This window comes from Colobus angolensis, unplaced genomic scaffold (genome assembly GCF_000951035.1).
Source record: "Colobus angolensis palliatus isolate OR3802 unplaced genomic scaffold, Cang.pa_1.0 Scaffold168, whole genome shotgun sequence".
Taxonomy (NCBI): domain Eukaryota; kingdom Metazoa; phylum Chordata; class Mammalia; order Primates; family Cercopithecidae; genus Colobus; species Colobus angolensis.
The window spans coordinates 3,568,317-3,592,262 of NW_012114799.1; positions in this window are offsets into that span (position 1 = coordinate 3,568,317).

Below are 23,946 nucleotides of genomic sequence, written 5' to 3' on the forward strand. Positions count from 1 at the left end.
TTACCTGCATGCAACATTAGAGTCTAATGATTCCGATTTATCACCTTATGACCAAGAGCACCCATTTGAGAATTGGCTTCTAGAGAAGTAGATCGAAAGAAACTGACTTGCTCACTTAGGATAAAATCTGATCCATATCCCAGAGCACCAACTACACTCTAATCCGCTGAGTTAGCCACATACAGCTGGAGCTGGCAGGTCCCTGCCCTCCCTGACTTGACGCACCTGTGACAGTGCATATGCCTGCACCTTCCTAGAGTGAGCACACAACATTCATTGTCTGTCTTCCCAGCAACATTCATTGTCTGTCAATTACCTCATAGGTTTAAACTGGCCAGATCAGCAACTTTTTGTCAACATTTAGCTTCTAAGTATAAACAAGGTAAGCATATACTGATAGTATGGCACATTTAGTCACTCCATTCCTCAGAGTCTCTGGACCCATTTATTCTACCTACCACTGCTTTGTCCCTTGATGGGACCAACACTACCAATGGGATTAGAGGAGGGTGGGCGCCAGGGCTACATGACCATCACACCAGATTGCTTTCTTTCCCTAAAACCAGCAGTCGTCCAGTGCTGATAGAAAACAGACCAATAAAACAAGTCAAATGACTGACTCCACTTACCCACATCCTTTTTCTCCCTCTTTGTCCCCTTAACTCTTTTGGCATAAATGTCTCATGATGAGATGGGTTATAACTCCAAACCCAGAGAGATGGTAAGGTGAGTTATAAATTCCTCCCAGAGCTGTGCCTGAGAGAGCGGCTTCCTGGACTGGGAATGAGCAGCCATCTCACGGTTGTGTATGCTTGGATTAAAACAATGCAGGAATACCACTGTCATCTACTGGGATTTTTTTTGCCTTGACATATGCTAATTACCGAACCAATATGATGAACAAAATAAAGCACCAATACTCCTCTATAAAAATCAAAGTAACACCCAGTCAGTTCTGTTAACCATAGAAACTGGAGCAGGAAGAACATAGGCAATTGCAATTTACAGATAATTCCAAAGCTTTTCACTAGCAAGTCACAGCAAATGAGCTCATTTTCAGAGGCTTCAAGGCCAATTCTAATGTAATAAACAGAGATAGGAATTGTGTGAATGACTCACACACACACACACACACACACACACACACACACGCACTCCCAGTCTGACTTAGGAGGAATCAATGGAAAGCGGCCCAGATGCCCATTCAGGCTTGACATGCTGCCACCAAGCCCTTACACTTCATGTTCATAAACTCACTGCTCATTCAAGACCTTCGGGCTTAATGCAAATTAATTAAACTGCCATGCAGCTCATTTGACTATTATTGAGGTTTTAAAATAATTAAGAGTGAAGGCAACTGATTAAACCCTTTCCAAGCTACTGTGGTAGTTTATGAATTATATAAGTTCCATATTAATGTGACTCCTTTGTAACTGCAGATTAGCTGGGGGATATTCATCAAGATGGAATAAAAAGGCAAGAGTAGCTGTAACAGCCTTTTGTTTCTTATTGCCCAACAGCTTTCCAGGGGCCTCAATATGAAAGCATAAAAATAATATACTTTAATATCTATAGCATTTTACAAATAAGATAATATGTTTTTTATCCCATTTGATCCTCCCACTAATCTGGTGAGCTTGGCAAGGCTGATGTTGTTCTCTTTGTCTTACAGGAAAAGAAACTAAAAGCTTAAATAAGTTAAGTGCCTCACACAGATAATAAGGGAGAGAATGTAGTCAAATACCCAGGCCTGCTGACTCCCAGTCCAGTGTCTTTCCCACATGCCATGGTTCCTCTCCTTAAGAACCATGTTTCCCCCAAAACAGTTCCTTCCTTCTTCCATCTTAGATGTCTAAAATTTCCGAAGAAAAAGCTTCATTACTTTGGCTTAAAGCACAGGTTCCTGTACTGAAACAGAGAAGTATTTTCCCCAAGAGATAGAAGAGAAATATTTTTGCTGTACTCTCTTCTTACAACTCCATTAAAACCCATTAAAATGTTTTGCCCATTATACTGGTTTGGTACTTAGCATATTTCAATGCAAAACATACATACACAAAAAATTCAAGAAAAAGATACCATTTTCAACAAAGTAAAGAAACAAGCACGAGCCCAAAACATAAACTATGAAGCACACCTACCCAAAATTGCCAGACCTGAGACTAATTGAGGGAACATGGTGAGAGCTAGACTTCATAGAATATGCATGTTTTCCCAAAAGCAAGAATCACTAGGGAAGAAATAATGTCAGTCTCCCATAAACACTTCCAGAGGTTTTTCAAAATAATGAGTACTTCCTAGCTCATTTTATAAGGTCAGCATAATGTTGATATCAAAACCTGATAAGGGACATTAGACATGAAAATTCTTTACTAAACTTACTCTTGAATCCTAAACATAATGCTAGAATTCAAAAACCCACAACAAAATATAATCAAAAAGAATTCAACAATATATGAGAAATATAACACATTATGACTAGTTAATTCCAGAAATGCAAGGGTAGTTTAACATTTGAAACTAAAATGATTTGTTATAGTTACATAAAAGGAAAAAAATATTTTTTTCAACAGGTTCAGAAGAAAAGTTGCTAAAATTTAACAATTATTCATAACAAAATCTCAGCAAACTAGGAAGAAAAGTGAACTTCATAATATGATACAGGCTACCATAAGCCAAAAATGCATATTATGTTTAATGATGAAATGCTGAAAGCTTTCCCTGTGAAACTGGGAATGAAACAGGATTGGAACTTATTAACTGCTGTGCTAGACTAATATCATAAGCCCATTAGGTTTACATTGTACCTGATTAATCTAGTAAGTCCAGTCTAATAAGGCAAGAAAAAAAGATTAGAAAGAAGAAAAACTACCATTATTTGCAGAAGACATAATTGTGTATATAGACATACAAAATAAACTATAGATAAATTATTAGATTAATACATGGACTTAGAAATTATGCTGGAAAAGTGGTCAACATATGAAAAAATTGTATTTCTATGTGCTAGGAACAAAGAATATTTTAAATGTTTTAATTATACTATTTATAATGACATTGAAAAAATCAAATGCCTAGGAAATAAATCTGACAGAATTACATGCATGATCTCTACACAGAAAATTCTCAAAACATTGAGAGAAACTAAACAAAACTGAAATAAGTTGAAATACTATGTTCCTTAATTAGAAGTTTCAATATTATAAATGTGTCAATTCTCCCCAAAGTGATCTATAGATTCAATCCCAATGAAAATCTCAACAAGACTTATGCGTGTGTGTGCGTGTGTATGTGTTTTTCTAAAACTATTTCTAAAACTGATACGACAGTGTCAAGTACCAAGAATACCCACAACAAATTCAAACAAGAGCAAAAAAGAAATATTTTCTTTTGAAAATGTCAAGACTTATAATAAAGTGATAGGAATTAAACCAGCATGGTACTCAGGCATGTTTATAGCAGCACAAATTCCAACTGGAAAAATATGGAGCCCGCCCAATGCCCATCAATCAAGTGGATAAAGAAACTGTGATATAGATAGATAGATAGATAGATAGATAGATAGATAGATAGATAGATAGATAGATAGATAGGGATATAGATATAGATTCCACACCATGGAATACTACTCAGCCATAAAAAGGAACAAATAATGGCATTCACAGCAACCTAGATGGAATTGGAAACCATTATTCTAAGTGAAGTAACTCAGGAATGGAAAACCAAACATCATATGTTCTCACCTATAAGTGTGAGCTAAGTTATGGGGGTGCAAAGGCATAAGAATGATACAATGGACTTTGGGGACTCAAGGGAAAGGGTGGGAGCAGGATGAGGGATAAAAGACTACACATTGGGTGCAGTGTCCACTGCTCAGGTAATGGGTGCACCAAAATCTCAGAAATCACCACTAAAGAACTTATCCATGTAACCAAACACCACCTATTCCCAAAAACCTATTGGAAAAAGAAAAAAAAATATGCAAAGGAAAAAAAAAAACTACCTGGAAGCACAACTGGCATGATAAAAAGTTAAAAAATAAACTAAAAGACATCAGTGTGGTACTGGTGCAAGAAAATACAGATAAATAGAATGGAATAGAAAGTTCAGAAACAGACCCATGCAATATGGGACACTTGATTTGTGACAAATGTGGCACTGAAAGTATGGGAAAAGATAGTCTTGTCAATAGGTGTTGCTGATCAATTAGATAGCCATATGTAAAGACATAAAATCTGATTCCTACCTCACACCATATGAAATAGTTAATTCCATACAGATTGCATGTCTACATATGAAACATAAAATGATTACTCTTCTAAAAGATAATAAGTAGTAGAATATCTTTATGATCTTGGTGTAGGCAGAGATTTCTAAAAGGGACACAAAAATCTACTAACATAAAGGAGAAGGTGATAAATTAGCCTAAATTAAAAATAAAAACTTGCATTCATCAAAAGATACTATTGGGAGTATGAAAAGACAGCCAAAGAATGGGAGATTTTTATAACATAAATAACTAGAAGGGACACATATCTAGACAACAAGAAAACTCCCACCAATAAATAAGAAAAAGACAACCTTATATAGAAATAGGCAAGACATTTGAATGGGCACTTCACATAAGTGAATATCCAAATGATCAATCAACATATGAAAATGTGGCCAGATTCATTAAAGAAAATGCATATTACAACTACAATAAGCAACCACTGGCATAACTTTTTTTTTTTTTTTTGAGACAGAGTCTCGGTCTGTCACCCAGGTTGGAGTGCAATGGCATGATCTCAGCTCAGCTCACTGCAACCTCCGCCTCTCAGGTTCAAGCCATTCTTCTGCCTCAGCCTCCTGAGTAGCTGGGACTACAGGCGCATGCTACCATGCCCAGCTAATTTTTGTATTTTTAGTAGAGATGGGGTTTCACCATATTGGCCAGGCTGGTCTCAAACTCCTGACCTTGTGATCCGCACCCCCTTGGCCTCCCAAAGTGCTGAGACTGCAGGCATTAGCCACCACACCCAGCCTGGTATAATTTTTAACATGGTAGAATTAAAAAGTCAAACATAACCTATACAGAAATGTACACAAGAATGTAAAGCAATAGATGCAGGAGAAGTATTTGGCAAAATTAAACTCCCATTTACGATTTTAAAAATTTTCAACAAACTAGGAATAGAAGGGAACTTTCCCTCATAAAGGGCATCTATGAAAAATCCAACATCATGTTTAATATTTAAAGACTAAGATCATTCCTATAAGATACAGAACAAGACAAAGATGTCTACTGTCACCACTTGTATTTGACATTGCATTATATGTTCTAACCAACGTAGTTAGGCAGATGCACGTTTTCAATTATTTTGGATATATCCTTAGGAGTGGAATTGCTGGATTATATGACAACGCTATGGGTAAGCTTTCAAGGAAAACTGCCAAACTGCTTTCCAAAGAGGCTGAACCATTTTACATTTCTACCAACAATATATGGGGGTTCTGATTTCTCCACGTTTTTGTCAACTTATAATTGTCTGTTCTTATTACAATAGTGTCTGTTCTTATTCTAGTCATCTTAGTGTGTGTAAAGTGGTAACTCATTATAATTTGATTTGCATTTCCCTAGTGACTAATGGTTGTAATTTTTCATGTGTTTATTGGACATCTGCATATCTTCTTTAGAGGAATATCTATTCAAATCCTTTGCCTTTTTATTTGTGTGGGAGACCAGAGTTTTATTATTAGTCAAATCCATCTCCCAGAGCATTTAGGGATCAGAGTTTTTAAGGATAATTTGGTGGGTAGGGGAAGGCCAGTGAGTCTAAACTGCTGATTGGTTGGGTTAAAGATGAAATCACAGGGAACTGAAGCTGTCCTCTTGCACTGAGTCAGTTCCTGGGTGGGGGCCACAAAATCTGATGAGCCAGTTTAATTGATCTGGGTAGTGCCAGCTGATCCATCAAGTGTAAGGTCTGTAAGATATCTCAAGCACTGATCTGAGAAGCAGTTCAGGGAGGGTCAGAATCTCATAGTCTTGTGGCTAATTTGTTAGTCCTACTAAGGCAGTCTAGAGTACAGGTAAGAAGGGGAGGTTGTTTTGGAAGGGCTGTTATCATCTTTCTTTTTTCTTTCTTTTTTTTTTTTTTTTTTTTTAGACAGAGGCTCGCTCTGTCACCCAGGCAGGAGTGCAGTGGTGTAATCTCAGTTCACTGCAGCTTCCGCCTCCCAGGTTCAAGCAATTCTCCTGCCTCAGCCACCCGAGTAGCTGGATTACAGGCGCCCACCACAACACCCGGCTAATTTTTTAATTTTTAGTAGAGACAGGGTTTCACTGTGTCAGCCAGGCTGGTCTCAAACTCCTAACCTCAAATGATCCACCCGCCTCGGTCTCCCAAAGTGCTGGGATTACAGGTGTGAGCCACCATGCCTGGCCCCTTGTCTTTGTTTTAAACTATAATAAACTTAGAAGCTAAGTTCCTCCCAAAATTAGTTCAGCCTATACCCAGGAATGAACAAGGACAGTTTGGGGGCCCGGAGAGAAAAATAATGCTTCAAAAGAAGAGCTATAGTATACCTGTTGTTAGCTGTTCTTGAGGTTTTTTTGTTTGTTTGTTTTCAATTTGGACCAAATTCTAAATTCTTTGTGTGCTACAAGTCCCCGAACTAATGCTTTCAAATCTTTACTTTTAAAACTGGGAATTTCACTCCTTACCCTAGTACTCATTATTTACCTTGTAATATGCTGTTCCCTTAAATGCAGTACAAAACTATTGGAACCCCAGCCAGACTGTGCTTCCACCGTGTATTTCATTGCAAGGCAACCCGAAGTCAGTCAGCCCATTTTGTAATCAGCCCAATTCCCCATGGAAGTCTCATCTTCGATGGGTATTGGGGATGTTTCCACACCTTCCAGATGACCTAGAGCATGCTTCTCTGAACCAAGCGTGCAAAGAGCCAAGTGTCCTTCCATAAGTGTCATTAGCCATCCCTTAAAGTATATTTCCTATCTAGTTATTACACACCAAGGCTAAAATCTCTCCCATAATGCAAAACAATTTTGATACCCCTAAAAGTCAAAACCATCACAATGCAAAATAGAATAGAGCCTTAGATTTTGAGAGGGATCTATTTTCCTTCAATTCCTGGGGTTCCATGAGGAAAACAGAGATTTTCCCAGAATGGGGTCTGTGGTGCCTCCTCTGTTTTTCCCCAAGCGTCTCAGGCTGTTAGTAATTAACTTAGGTTCTCTCACATGGGCATCAACAGTGGCAAGAAGACAAAAATGGAGAAAAACAATTCAGTCGACCAAGAAGAAAAACTTCAGAAAAACATGATTCCAGAAGAAGACAAAGATAAGGCCCTTTTAAACACATATAGTTTGGATATCTGTTTTTAATTAAGCTGATTTTAATCATAGAGTTCCTTTGTTATAAAAAGAAATCTTTTCAAATTTCTTATTACCAAACTCTAGCCAGGACTGCCAATATTTCTGGGTTTTCAGTTCTATGACAGGTAATATCCCACATGAAATTAGTAAGTTTTAACTACGGTTATAACTTAACCATGGACATATAGGTGTCTCAAAGAGTTGGTAAGCAGTGTTTTTTTTTCTTGTTTGTTTGTTTTGTTTTGTTTTTAACAAGATTTAGAATCTCCCCAAGGGTAGTTCAGAGAAAGGAAAATTCAAGACAGGAAATCAGAAGTTCTCCATGGCGGGACAGGGGGATGAGTGGAACTCTCGATAAATGGCAGTCACACAAATAACAAACCAGAAAGGAATCATTCAGAAGCCGAGGATTGAGCCCGGCCTGCCATTGTCAAAAGGCAAAGCCTTAGCTCCTGAAGTACACAGCACTGAGCAGCTCCTATTGCTTTCCCCACATGTCTAAAGCAGCCAATTCCAACCTTGCAAAGGCTTTTAACTGCTCAAGATAATTTTTAGGACTATGACATGAACCCCAAAATTCCTGTCCTCTGGATGGCAGAAACCAAGAGAAAGTCTCCCCACATGGTCACAAGGTTAAGCTCTTAAGGACACAAAATAAAACAGAGAAATTTCATCCAGTATTGGTTTCAGGGAACTGTAGCAACATCTGTAACTGACCAACCTTCCTGGCTGACTTAAAAAGCAGTTTTATAGGAGTCTTAAAGCCACGTTTTATCCTGTGATATCCCCCTCTCCATTACATAACAACAAAGAAAGACAAATTCTTAGCACAAAGTACACCAGATTTGCTACAGCCTAAGACTTGTCTCACAAATCCTTTTTTCTATTAATGAAACTCTTGCAGAGGAGACAAGATATTTACCATGTACACACATACACACTGACCAGAAACTTAGCTGGTAAGAATTTCTTACACTTTTTGCTGGCATACTGGGTTTCTTGGTTCCCTTTCTCTGTACATTCTAGAAGAAAGTGGCTTTTGATGACCCTGTTCATTGCTGTGGGGGTCAAGCCACTCTATAAATAAAATCACCCTTTTCTGTCTTATAGAACCATAGCAAGAGATTCTCAAGTTGGCAAGATGTTGCCCAATAGGTTACATGGGGAACTGAATTAAGATTTTTCCATCTGAGCAAAATACACATAACACAGATACTAGTCACCTTGTTCAGCACCCAGTATAAACCCAGCAAAGCTCAAACTTTCTCCCCGTTGGTCTGTTGTTTTTGATCCACTCCAGGTGGGGAGGGTCACCTCTGAATGGCAATTCACAACTGGGGGTCTCTGGACAAGGCAAAGAGTGGATAGTCACCCCGAGACAGGCTTCTCGAGCTTTCTTCAGGGCTCACTGAATGTGATCAGACAAATAAGGAGGGTTCTCTGAGTTAGGCCTGCTGGACTTCTGTCAGCAATTCTTTCTGAGATCTCCTCCACATCTACACACACACAAAGACGAGGAAGACAGAAGGCCTTCCAAATCAGATCCCTAACCAAGAACTCCAAGGGTGTCCTTTCCAAACTATCCTCCTATTCTCCATCTGAGAAATCTCTCCAAAATCTTCCTGACTGAGAAGTCTCCCAAACCAAGACTCTTCCTACTAGTTAGGAAGAGGCAACCAAGACTCCCTAGGAGCCAAACTGAGACAGATACCCCATAGTGGAGCTACAGAAAGACACCCCACCATGGAGATACATAACCAGTCAGGAGAAGAAAGGAGGTATTCACAGTGCCTAGGATACTCACCAACCCAGAGACCCCACAATGGGGCTATAGACAGACACCATATGACAGGGCTACAGTTATGGGTGGTCACCCAGGACTATTTCTCTATTGCAATTAATCCACACACATTGGGTCAACAGTTACTCACAAGTAAAGAGACTACCAGAGTTGGCCCCCAGTCTAAGAGAACTAGGCAGCTGCTTGGGCTGGCCTCTGGATCCATCGCTAGAAGGGGCTACTGAAACTATGGGCAGCTAGCCACAAAGCCAATACCAAACAAGCCCCCAAATTTGTAACCTCCCAGTGGGTTCACCTTGCCCACAGCCTAGACAGAGCCAATTTACCAAGACAGAGGAATTGCAATAGAGAAAGAGTAATTCATGCAAAGCCAGCTTATGGGAGACTCGAGTTTTATCATTACTCAAATCAGTCTCCCCTTTGCCCAATTTTTGTTGTTGAGTTGTAGGAGTGCTTCTTATAGTCCGAATATAAGTCCATTATCCAGATATATAATATGCGAATATGTCTCCCATTCTGTGGGTTGGTTTTCACTTTCTTGACAAGAGTTCTTTGAAACACAGAAGTTTGAAATTTTGATGGAATCTCATTCATCTACTTTTTCTTTTGTTGCTTGTGCTTTTTTGTTATTTCTAAGAAGCTATTGCTTGATACAAGGTCACAAAAGTTTATTCCTGTGTTTTCTTATAAGAGTTTTATGGTTTTGACTATATTCAGCCTATGATCTGTTCTGAATTAATTTTTTATTTGGTGTAAGGTAATTTTTGTCCTTTATTCTATTAATACATTGATTAATTTTTGTATCCTAAACATACCTTGCATTCCTGGGATAAATCCCAGTTGGTCCCAATGTATAAAATTGTTTTCATATTGCTGGAATGATTTGCTAGTATTTTATGGGGGATTTTTGGTCTATATAAGGGATGGCTTTTTTTGGTATGTTATTTTCATCTTGTTTTATAATGAGTTGAGAAGTATTCCCTTTTCTTCTATTTTTTTTAAGACTTTGTGAAAGATAAGTGTTAGTTTTCCTTTAAATGGTTGGTAGAATTCACCAGTGAAACCGTCCGGTCCTGAGCTTTTCTTTGGGGGAACATTTTTGATTACTAATTCAATCTCATTATTTGTTATAGATCTGTTCAGATGTTCCATTGTTTCTTGAGTCAAGTTTTGGTAGTTTTGTTCTTTCAGTGAATTTTTCTATTTTATCATAGTTTTCTAATTTGTAGAAAATTTTAATTTGCAATTAACTTGTAATAACATTTTAATTTTTAGAATTTTAATTTGCAAAATACTAATTTGTAGTCATAGCTTTATAATCCTTTTTATTTCCATAAAGTCAGTAGTAATGTCCTCCTTCACTCCCAATTTTAGTAATTTGAGTCATTTTTTCCTTCTTCTTTTATGTAGCCAAAGGTCTATTTTGTTGATCTTTTCAAAGAACCACTAGCATAAACAAGAAGGAAGATTTACTGACTCACATTGCAAGAATATCCAATGCAGAGAAGCTCTGGATGAGTTAACTCAGCAGCTGAGATGTCAAGGAGAATCCAGGTTACTTCTGTGTGTCTGCCTTGTGATTATCTTGTTGGCTTAGTCCTTCTTACCTCCTTCTCACAGCTGCCACAACTGCAAAAATCTATGTGGATGTGATAGTGTCCAGTAGAATAACAGTAAAAAAAAATTAAGACTCTCCTGCCGAGCCTCCCTCACATTTTATTGCCAGAACTGAATTACATGATCACTCTTAATCCAATCTCTAACTATATGGATGAAACTATCATAATGGTCATAAATTCATTAGTACACATATAGGAGGGAGACACCTGAACAAAATTGTAACAAGAACGCCAATAGACACAGCCTGAAGTTTAAACAGTTAAACAAACATAATTACTGTGATTCCTGGCAGTTCTTCATAATTTTCTTTATGAATTGAAAAAGGCTTTTCAAGACACCAATATTTCAACACCTCATGCTGGAATAAACATTTAGCTAAAGTTTAGCAACTGAGATTCTTTTTCTTAATTCATATCAATAATGATACTTCTTAGTTTAACAATATGCAAACTATAATCTCAAGTTTTTAAAAAGAAATTCAAATGGTAGAAATTTTTACTAAAACATAAATAACATGAGAAGAAATTACATTACATAAATGTAAACTGCCTATTATTTATGTCATTACCTTTTACCATCAATACTTCTGCCTAAATTAGCCAAGTTAGTGTATCCATCACATTGGAAAACAAAAGAGCACAGTTTGGGAAGAAAGAAAAGTTCAGAAACTTTATAGAGCTGAAAGGGATGCAGTGGTTGGGAGGAGGCACGGAGGTGCAGGGGATCCTGAGCAGCTCTTGGGTGGCAGGGCAATTCTTAGAGCCATGTGGGAAGGCCATGTGACATCTGGGCAGATGATTTTCTGTATCCTTCCCTACTAAATGCACAGAAAGGCTCTTGTAAAACACTCAAAGTCTGAACCAGAGTGTCTATTTAATATCGACGATATGGCCTTGGGCCCAAACTTGATGATACAAAGATGAGTACAGCTCAGTCCCTGACCTCAAGCATTCAGTCTTATGGGAAAGATGAACTCATAAAAAGCAATTTCAAGTGCAACAACAGAGGTGCAATGGTATGAGCTACAGCAATTGCCCAAAGCGGGAAGTGATTAATTCAGTGTGGAAAGTTAGAGACAACTGCAGAGAAAAAAAGTAAAAATCAAAGGATGTCTTCAAATTCACCAAGTGTATGGCAGAGCAAAGGACTTTTCAGAAACTGAGAAGTTTGAAGTAGTGTGGCCTGCTTGGAGACCCAAAAGATGACTGATGCTAACAGTGTGGCAGTGGGGAAAGTAAAGCTGGAGGGGAAGCCAGGAAGTAGACTTCAGAGGACCTTTCTTGACTCACAAGGGAGAATGAAGTTTATCCTGTGGATGATGAGAGTCACTAAAATTTAAGTAAAGAGATGTCCCAATTTGTGTTTTTAGAAATTGACCTTGAGGGTTTCATGTAGAATGCATTGTCAAGAAGGAAGGCCACAGGCTTACCAGGGGTATGATGCAAGTAATAGAGACCGGAGTCTGAACCACGGAAGTAACAAGAAGAAGAGATGAAAGTAGGAAAACAGGCATTGACTATCTTTGAGGGTTGATGGAAAGAAAGTGGTAAAATTAATATGCAGGTCTCTAGATTGAGCAGCTGGGTAGGTAGGATCCAGGATGCGAGCTCAGTCCAAGGCAGCTGAATTTGAAGTTTCAGTGGAACACCTCAGTGAGGATGCAGGTTTGGCAGCTGAACATAGATCTCATCCAGAAATAAGGATTTAGGAGTCTTGAGGGGGCATCTCTTGAAGCTATAGGAGAAGATCTAACCGCCTGGGGAGAGGGGAACAAATATGAAGGGAAAATAGAGGGCCCTCACAATCTAGGAATGAAGGAGTCAGTCCACAGAGGAGGCTGAGCTAGGACAGTTAGAGAGGTAGGAAGAGAGACAAGAAAAATCAGTGCACCCAAATCCCAAAGGTAAAATAATCTTAGAAGGGAATAATCACCTCTGGAAAAAAATTAAATGCCAATCAAAATTGCAGTGAGATACCATCTCACGCCAGTTAGAATGGCGATCATTAAAAAGTCAGGAAACAACACATGCTGGAGAGGATGTGGAGAAATAGGAACACTTTTACACCGTTGGTGGAAGTGTAAATTAGTTCAACCATTGTGGAAGACAGTGTGGGAATTCTTCAAGGATCTAGAACCATCTAATATAGTACCATTTGACCCACAATCCCATTACTGGGTGTACACCCAAAGGATTATAAATAATTCTACTATACAGACACATGCACACATATGTTTATTGCAGCACTGTTCACAACAGCAAAGACTTAGAACCAACCCAAATGCCCATCAATGACAGACTAGATAAAGAAAATGTGGCACATATATACCATGGAGTACTATGCAGCCATAAAAAAGGATGAGTTCATGTCCTTTGCAGAGACATGGATGAAGCTGGAAACCTTCTCAGCAAACTAACATAGGAAAAGAAAACTAAACACCACATGTTCTCACTCATAAGTGGGAGTTGAACAATGAGAACACATGAACACAGGGAGGGGAACATCACACACCAGGCCTGCCAGGGGGTGGGGGTTAGTGGAGGGATAGCATTAGGATAAATACCTAATGTAGATGACAGATTGACAGGTGCAGCAAACCACCATGGCGTGTGTATACCTATGTAACAAATCTGCACATTCTGCACATGTATCCCAGAACTTAAAGTATAACAATTTTTAAAAAAGAATTAAATAAGAGGAAGAAGGAGAAGAGGTGGAAAAAGAATAACAGGAGAAGGAGGAGGAGGAGGAAAATAAGAGGAGTAAGAAGAAAGAGAAGAGAAGGAAGAATAGAAAGAGGAGGAGAGGATGCGGAGGAAGAAGGAGAGGAAAATGTATGCATGCCACATCAGCCAAGAATGAGCTGTACCTGTCTGGGAACACTGCTGCTGGTTTCCCTGTCTTTTTTCCAAAGAAGGATGGGAAGCAGTCAGATGAGGTCCATGAATCCAGAGTGGTGGAGAGGCAGGCAGCAGAGGCCTGTGCCACTTCCAGTGACCCTTCCTCCCTCATCTACCTGGCCTAGAACAGAGGCACTTTCCCAGTTAGCTTTGTGCACAGTCCAGTCCCAAATGGAAATTTCTGACCATTAAATATTAGCAACTTATAACCTACTAATGTTTCTGCCTTGTAAGTAGTTATTTTTCTTTACTCAGAGATTTTGGGAGGAAGAAACCTTGGGCCCTCTGAGAGGCAACTTGGAGAGAACCCAAGCAATTGCGTTCACTGTGGTTTCACCCAGCCTTGGGCTGGAGACCAGAGATGGCCAGACCCCTACAGCCTGAAACCCAGCCTCTTACCCTGCTCCCTTAAAGTCTGAAGATGAACAATTCTGTTTCCAGATCTACACAGAGCATATTCACAATGAGGCTACAATCCTGATCACCTCCTCAGGAAACAGAAAACATGAAATTTTACTGAGACCCAATTCAGTGCAGGGCACTGAGCTGCGGCGATGCACCTGTTAGCTCATCACGTAGCCCCGTGAGGTACATCGTTTCGCACTCATCCATGAAACTCAGATTTGCATCTTCCCTAATACTACTTGACTATTCATAAATGACAGAGACAGGGTTTGATACCCTGTCTGCATGCTCCAAAGTCTGGGATTTTTCCCTCTCTGAAGAAAGAGGCAGTTTCTATACTTTTTTATTTTAATGGTTTCCTGTACTTCAGATTCCAATATGCAGATAAGCTTCAGATATGAAAGACATGTGTCCACGTAATGTTGTATACAAACTGAGTTTCTGTCATCAGATCATATTTCCAGTCTATTAAATTTTACGACAAATCCTCTTTCTACTTCAAAGAACCCTTTCACAGAGCACAGAGCCAGTCCCTAATTTGTCTAAAGTTTCCTGTGTAGAGTTTCCTTAAAGTGGAGCTTGCTTCTGCCACTAAGGAAACTGAACACCCTGAAAAAACACCAAGTCCAAAGTTTCACTTTGCTTTCAGTGAGAGCCAAAAGGCAAGCTGGGGAACCCCCAGAGCAGCCCCGGAGGGACCCCAGCGCTCACATCTAGAGTCCGCAGGCACGTTCTTCACCCATGAGCCAGAAATACCCTAATCCCGTCTCCTGGGCCCACTCTGTCTGAGCATAGCAGATTTTGCTCCCATGCATTCTTGGAGCTTCTTGGGGAGGCCGTAGAGCCTGGATTCGCACAAAGTTACCCCTTCTCCCTGGTTACCTGAAACTCTCCAGCAGAGAAAGGTTCAGGGGAAGCTGAGGCACATCCCTTGGATATGGCCATGAAACTCCTCTGCCTATTCTGAACCTAACTTAAGCCTGTGGGTCGGCTTCTCCTTCCCTTATCCCACCCTGCTTCCCAGGAATCAAATAGGTGCATTTAAGGACAAGCACAGACACCCACTCCCTCCCTGTCTGCATCTCTCCTAAATTTATGAAGGTGGTACAAATTCCTGCATCCTGAAACAGACTAAGCCCAGGGTTACCCGAACAGAGATGCTGTCCTCCTGAGTTGGCTTTAAACTCTACAGCAGGTTCATCTTTGAGCTGGTCATCTATGTCATCTACCAAATATTGCCAGGTCTTCTTCTGGGCACAGGTATGATTGCATTTCTCTAACCCCTTTAAAGATAGGAATGGCCATGTAGCTTGCTTTGATCAATAAAATGTGAGCAGAAAGCGGAACATGGTGGCATCATGCCTGTAATCCCAGCTACTCAGGAGGCTGAGGCAGGAGGATTGCTTGAGCCCAGAAGTTTGAGACCACCCTGAGCAACATAGCTAGACCCTCCCTTCTTTAAATTTTTTTTTTAATTAGCCAGTGTGTATCTGTAATCCCAGCTACTCGAGAGGCTGAGGTGGGAGGATAGCTTGAGCCCAGCCTGGACAACATAGAAAGACCCCCATCTCATTCATAAATAAATAAGTAAATCATGAGAAGTGGTATGTGTCATTTCTAGGTGGAGGCTTTAGGTGTCAGTATTGTGCTAGAAACAAATATTAAAATAAACCTCCCATCAGCCTGGGTCCTGAAGGCATAAGGTTGAACAGAGCTGCCAGAAAGTCCTCAGTGGACATGTAGCCAAAGTAGCAGCCATGGGGGTCCCTAGGAGGGGGACCTAGCAGAACTTCTGGAGAAGGGGAAGCTGGTCTGGGAGGATTCCCAGAAGAGGCTGTGCTGGTGCTGAGTGGGAGTGAAGGATGAGTGGGTGATGAGGACACACGGGGTGGGTGGCATGGAGTGGGAAGGAGGTGGTCTAGGAAAGGGAAGGAGAAAAGGAGGGAGACGGTAGAGTCCCCAGCACGGGCCACATAGCACCAAAGGCCTGGCAAACCCAAGAATTCCTTTCCTGGAAAAGCTGCTACCACCTCAACTCTCACCAGAGAAAAGGAAAGAGCCTGGGGGTGGCGGGGGGAGAAACTATAGTCCAGGAGAATGAGAAAAACAGAAAGTGGGTTTAAAGAAAAGAAGAGTAGAAAAAAAAAAAACAAAACAGAAAATCTAGTAAATTCAGACTAGAGGAGAAAATAAGAAATAAGATGCACTACGTACTGGCCCCCCAAAACACCAAGCCCTCATCCCTGGAACGTGTAGGGGTGACCTTATTTGGAGAAAGGATCTTTGCAGATGTGATGAAATCAAGGATTCATGATGAGACCATTATCCAGTGAGCCCTGCATCACTGCGTAGGAGTGATGAGGAAGCCATATGATTTCAGAGGCAGAGGTTGGAACCACATGGACGCAAGCCCAAGAACCCCCAGTACGACCAGAAGCTGGAAGAGGCAAGAGTAGATTCTCTGGTGGAACAGGGCCCTGCCCGTGGCTTGGTTTTGGACTTTTGGCTCAAGAACTGTGAAAGAAGACACTTCTATTGTTCTAAGCCACCCAGTTTGCTTCATTTGTTACAGTAGCCCCAGGAAACTAACCCACAAGATGACAAGGAAAGACTCAACATTCTATTTAACAGTCACTCCCTAATCTCCCCTGTATAGACTCCGCCTTCCCCTCCCATCCTCCTTAGTCTCCTGCCTCAGGTGCTCTTGCCACTACACACCCCTTTCCTTTCCTTCCTCCCAGCCAGGCCCCGCCCCAGTGCTCCAGGGCTGAGCTAGCTGGCTGGAAAGAGAGGTCCGGAGGTAAAGCTCCTTCTTTATCCCCGTCCCCAGCCTCCTCCACCTTCCTCCTCCATGCCTCTGGCCTCTGTGCCAGACAGAACTACTATTTGTTGGCCGTATTTCTCCACTTGAATGAATTCCAAGTCCTTGGAGGCAAAAACCTATTACTACCCCCAAGTCTTCTGTTCTACGCCAGGCTCAAAACAAAGATTTGAATACGTAAAAGGTAACTGATAAATATTGGCTAATTGATTAATAATTTTTAATTGGCTATTATTACTATAACAACCATTGATAGAGGATGTGCCAGCCACTATACTAGAAACACCAAAGAATCAGAATGATAGTAATGACCATTGTAACTAATGAGCAGTTATCACGTGCCAGGCACTGTGCTAAGCACTGGAAATGTATCATTTAATCCTCACCATCATATTATTATTATTATCTCCTTTTTATAAACGAATAAGTCAGGCTAAGAGAGATTATGGAACTGGCTTAGTGTCATCCAGCTAGCAAGCCCCTGAGCAAGAGTTCAAGTCCAAATCAGACAGGCTTGCCAAGCTGTGCTCTAAGTAGGGTATTTTCGGGGGCGGGGCCGCGGGGGAATAACTCTTCTAGATGGTAATTTCCTTGGCCACTGTCTTAAAGCACCTCAGTTTCTCAAACTTTCAGGGCCTTCCTTAAACAATGAGTCCAGGTTTACCAGTTAGATGTCTGAGAGTCACAATTCCAGGACCCGAAATCAACCTAATTGGCCACTGGGTGGCACCAAAAAAGTGGATTTGAGACACAAAAGCCAGCACGGCAGGGCTGTTTCCAGCTCTGTGGGGTTCCTAAAGGTGAGCTGTGTGCAAAGGAGGAAGCAGAACTGCCCAGAAGGAATCAAGCCAAGGTTCAAAGAAACGGATTAGAGAACATGTTCCCTCGGGTGTCTGATGCCAATAGAAAAAGATAGCAAATCCGCATGCCTGTATGTCAGGTAGAAATCATAATCCTGAGGAATGCAGACTATTTAAATACATCTGTTTACCAGGAGCACAGAAATCCCTGTGGGTACCCTGAGGAAGGAAAAATTACAGGCACAGCTGCCAACAGTGAGGATGTCCAAACACCTTAACAAGTCCTTGTTGAAACGACAGTTCTTAAATGATTCAATGGCCTCTTAGCCAAAACGCATAGCAACAGCCACAAATAACACTATAATTAACATCACACGCAGAGCACGGGAGACTTTGAAAATATTTCCTTTAACATCTCAAAGGAATCATAGATATTCTGCCCTGTGAATGAGGACATTGTCAAATTATTTATCTTGAGCCAGCTGCGAATTCTCCACGTTGTAAAACATCTGCAGGTTGCTATGTGCTTAGGAAGAAGGATAGCTGATGGGGCAGCCGCATTCGTGGGGCTGGAGATCTGGCTATGGTGCAAGTTGCCACATCCTGCACCACCGCTGCTCCCAGTGTGGGGCCAGCCAGTGCTACGCATTGCAAACTGTGTGCTGCCACTCCACAAGTAGACAAGTGCAGAATGTGAAGATGATCATTAGAAACATGTATAGCAATTTGACGTTGCCGTGATATCCAGGGCTGTGACCTGTTCAACAGAGGTGGACCCATCGGGATGTTGCCAGCTTGCTGGTGATTCGTTTATGCCAAGAGCTGTGAACTAGTCCTGCCGGGTAAGCACTTACCAGTCTGAAACAGATTAGAAATTCAGTCAAACAGGCCCTCCGTCATGGGAGTTTGAGAAACACAACCCTAGGAATGGAAGGCAGGTGACTCCCACACCTTGTCCATCCAGTTCCACAGCCTTCGACAAGGAATCTAGGAGCTTTGGGTGTGGGCTTAGCACACAGGTAGAAGGAGATCCAATCTCCTCTATTAATTACCAGCAGTGTGGGCTTAGGCATGTTACCTTAACTTCCAGGTCTGTTCAAACATGTGGTTAATAGTATGTACTTCATAGAAAGGTTGTGAGAATAGGAAACAAGATGGGTGTGGTGAGACCGTGCCCAGATGGTTTTCATACCTCTTTCTCAATCTCTCCTTCAATCTCTCTCTCTATACATCTTGAGAGGGTTTTTAAAATAAGCCTTCCTTACCCCCAAGGAAATAGTGTTCTCAATACCATCATGGGGTTCTTTATGTGCAAGGCAAAAAGAACATCATGTTTGCCTAGGAATGGAGGAGAGAATTCTAGAATAATAAACAGAAGAGAAAAGAGGTGGGGGAGAAGAGGTGAGGCAGAGAGTAAAAATGGAAGGAAGGATTATTCTTGGACAAAAGGACAAAAAGAAGTCTTGAGCCCAGCATGGTGGCTCACGCCTGTAATCCCAGCACTTTGGGAGGCCAAGGTGGGCAGATTGCTTGAGCCCAGGAGTTCAAGACCAGCCTGGGCAACCTAGCAAGACCCCGTCTCAAAAAGCCAACCAACCAATGAACAAACAAAAAATCTTGAGACCTGACAGGAGAAGCAGCAAAGGACAAGTGAAGGGCATGGAGGGCAGACAGACAAGAGCTCGATGCCCATTCTAGAAGAAGCTTCTAGTAGAAGATAGCCCATCGTCCCGGAAGAACAGGAAGAGTGCACAGGCCTGGAGCTCCCAGGAGCAGTCTGGTGGAGTGCTCAGAGCCACAGGCACCCACCTCTCCTTGCTTTCCCAGGGCTGTGCCAATATTCCCTCCCTCTGTTCTTGGGGAGACCTTGATTTTGGCAGCAGTGATGCCCTGCACAGATGAGGTATTGTCCAGACACAGCACCTGCTGTCTCCATCTGATGCTGTCATTCAATAAATGATTGATAGCTAAATACCAACTATGTGTCAGGCACTGTTCTAACACTGGCAATCCAGCAGGCAACACAACGTAATCGCTGCTGCCCTGAAGTTCATCGTCTAGAGGCAGTGGGGTAGAAAATGCCAAATAAATGACAATTCGCCCTACCAGGAATAGTGGCATACTGTACCTTGCTTCAGCATAGACACTGTGCTGTATGAATATTTAACATTACACTCCAGGGCAGGGCTTCTTATGCTGAGACCTGCAGACAGCATTCAGGGGAGTTCATGAACTTGGAGGGGAGAAAGAATTATGTATTTATTTTTACTCGCCTCTAACTAAAGTTTAGCATTTCCTTCAAATATGAATGCAGAAAACCACAGAAGTTCCTGTGACTTTAAGAACTAGAAATTACAGATTTTGCATATCACATTACAACTGTTGCAGATTCGTTGAAATATTTATGCTCATGACTACTCCAAATTTATGGTAGTTCTGAGACCTGCCACCAGACCTTAATATTTAATGCATTAATAAAGAAACACATGTATTATTACATCGCATGTATTTGCTTTCCAAAATTTTGATGGCTACTGTATATTTCAATATAACTGGTTTCCTCTTATGTATTTTTAATTCCTTTATAAACAGTATTCTGGGAAGGCATCTGTGATCTGTGGGTTTTACTAGCAGTCTAAAGGGGTCCAGGCACAGAAAAGATTAAGAACCTCCATTCTAGGGCCTGCTGTTAGTTAACATTGGAAGGGCTTAATCAGAAATTCACCCTCCCAGAACCGTTAGCACATGAAAGACTCCATTTAGGCACTCCCACCCCGGAGCACTGGCAGCTCTTCCAATCTGACTATCCTGATCAGTGCTAGAGGGCTGAACAGTTAGCAGCAGGGAAAATAAAAGCCTTTTTTCATTGCTGACATGAGTGGTGTTCAATATGTGTAGAAAGGATGGAAATATTATATAGGCGTACATACCTTTACGTGAACAGGAATACAAGAAATTAGTAAGCCCAGCAGCTATATAGGCGTACATACCTTTACGTGAACAGGAATACAAGAAATTAGTAAGCCCAGCAGCTAAACCCTCTTGAGAGAGAGAAACACTAGGCCTGGCACTCTGATTTGACCCTGTGTTCTAATACTTGTAGCAGGATTCCAAGAGGACAGTTCAGCTATCTTGCCACTCTTGTCTACAGTGGCACTTCATCTATTTCCAGTTGAAGATTTCGTGTAAGATATTATGGAAGCTCTTGAGAAACTGAGGCTGGAGCTTCCATAAACCAATAGAACAAGTGGGTCTGACCATTTCTGTGTGTGCTTTGCCACTCAATACTTGTCTTGTGTGGCAGAATTCCTCCTGAGACCTGCTTTCCTTGTAGCATACTAGCTGGTAACCAGGTGGTGGGGAGGAGATTGTGAAACTGAACAGAGACCGCCCAAATGAGAACATGCAGAGACTATTTATTCGGACCTTGCTAGAGCAAAGGAGGCAGTTTCCATCGCTTGCGTTTGGCAGGGACTCCAAAGTAGGCAAGGCAGTAGGAAAGCTTCAGAGTAGAAAAAAGCCAAGCTTCAGGGGTGCCCTGATTACAGGGAAGCTGGTGACAGTCTTACTAGAAATGGGGCTTCCTATGGGGTGGGTTTGAGGAGCGTATTTGAGTCTCAACAGGGGCAAAAAATAGAGAAGTTAGCAGTCATTGAATAAGCCCTGAGCACTCTGGGCCAATTGCTACAGAGGTGTTGGTTTGGCTCCCAGGACTGATTGCTGCAGAGGTTGTAGGTCAGAGTCATATTGTCATATATGGCTTGGTCATTGTCTGTATACTCAGTCTGTCAGGACCTACAGATCTCAGCTACGCCTTGCAGTGAGATGTTAAGGATGTCTACTAAAAACAACCTCAGAAAGGCACAGATGGCAAAGATCCATTCACAAAAGGCATGCTGGCACATAGGTGTCTCAAGCTTAATAAAGGTCTTGGGTACCCTGTAGGGTGGTGGTGTGCCAGCTCCTCATACTTGTACGTGGAGCAGCTGTAGTGAATATGCTTACTCCCCTGAGGCAATGCTCTGGTTGATGATAGCTCCTCTCACAGCTAACACTGGACACATGCCTTTTGTGAATGGATCTTTGCCATCTGGACCTTTCTGAGGTTGTTTTATTTATTTATTTATGAAGAGGTAGAATTTTGCCAAAGAAATGGGACCTATGTCAGTGCTTCTCAACCAGAAAAAATTCTGTCCTCCAGAGAACATTTGACAAAGACTAGAGACAATTTTTGGGTTGTCACAGCTGGGGCCCACGATGCTACTACATCTAGTGGGTAGAGACCAGGGATGCTGCCAAACTTCCGACAATACACACCTTACAAAGTCCCCACAACAAAGAATCATCTAGTCCCAAATGTCAATCATGCCCAGGTTGCCTATCCATGGAGACGAATGGAGGAGAAAATGGATAACAGAAGGATTCTCTGGTGTCAGGACAGCATAGTGATCCAGAGAGTAAATCTGGTTCAAGGGCAGGACTTGGACCCTGGCTCTGTCACTTCCTGATGAGCAGGACCAAGTTATTAATACTTAACTCCTCTAACAGCAGTACGCCATTCGTAGGATCTATTATGAACTGACCTAAGTCAGTTTCATGACACACATTTCTTAGGTTCCTTCGGGTAGATCGGGTAACCTCAGAAGGTCAAGGTGGGTGACAATTGGGAACCCTTTCTCTACAAGCTGGCTATCAGGTTAAAAAGGAAGGAAATTTCAAAATTCTGCCATGTACATAGACACATATTAGCAAGCAAACCCAAAAGGAATCACAGTACCTGTTCTGTAAGCTCCACAATGTCCCAGCTCTCTGCCCCTTGACTGCCTAAAGCCTCGTGTGCATGGAGACTCCTGGGAGGGAGACAACACTGACAGCAAGGCAGGATTTTGCTAATGTTACAACTGGCATCCCACACCAGATCCTCTTGCTTACCCATGGCTGGACACCAGGCAGGTAAAGGAGTTTGCCTCCTGAGTTATCTCCATGAACTCAGGCCATAGGTGTCTCTGGATCTTTATACCCAACTCATGTAACAGTAGAGAGTATTTCTAAAATATTTTATCCAGACCAAATAAATATCTTGAAGATCTTTATCTTACCTTTGAAAACCCATTTCTAATGTTTGCCATGCTATTTAACAAGACACTGATTTCACCAATCTAGAAATATTTCTGACATTCTCTAAGCTAATTGGCAATGTATCTGATGTTAATAGAAATGCAGATAGCAGATGCCTATTTTCGCCTTCAGGAGGTTTCTTGATTAGAATGCTAGCAGGCCACTCCTGCGTGTTCCACCCACATTGGAGTACCAGCTGCACCTGGGCTGTGGCGTCACTGAAATCACACACACCAAGGAACACATTGTCTGGTTCAAAGACTCAAAGTAAATCACAGATGCCATAACAGAGTTGTGAAAAAAATTCAGAAATCCCATGTGCAGAGCCCTTAGCACTGTTCCTGGCACGCTAGTAAATATAGAATAAATGCTCGCTATTACTGTAATTGCTTTTTTTAGAAGCCCTTCTCCATCTCCTTGAAGAAAGGAAGGAAAATTTTAATATCTAAGGGTAGTATGGAAAAGGAAGGTTATAGCATTTGTTGAGCAACTCCTGGATGCCAGGCATTTCACGTGCTTTGCAGCATTTAACTGACACAAACCCCTGGCAGGGGGATTTGGTTATCACTGACTCCCATATGAGAAAGCCGAGTTCAGATGGCATAAGGCCCACAGCCAATGATGCCAGAGCCAAGACTGAAACTCTTACATGGGAAAGTCTGACGTGGCAGCCCAGCCGCCTCTCTGGCATTGTGCTTTGCACTCTCAATGATCGGGAGATAGTAAAATTTGGAGGTGTCAGGAAGATCCAAGTCTCAGCAGAAGGCAGGTGGGCAGTACAAGGCACAGAGTCATGGCTGTAGACATAGCCAGCTCGCCTCGGGGGGCACAGGGATGTGGTCTGAACAGAGAAGACTGACTGGGTATTATCCCTTCAGGATTGTCACGGGGTCAATTCTCCCAGAATGAGACTCCAAGTGGAACAAAATAAATGGGATGGGGAGTAAGTGACTTTTGCATATCCACACAGTCGGGCGTGGGCTGTGACACCATGAGTTTAAGGCAGTCCTGAAACTTCAGGCTATTCTGACTCTTGAAGTTCTCCCTGGGGTAAAGGGGCCCCAGTGCCCTCCAACTGTCTTCTGCAGGCACCCAGAGTT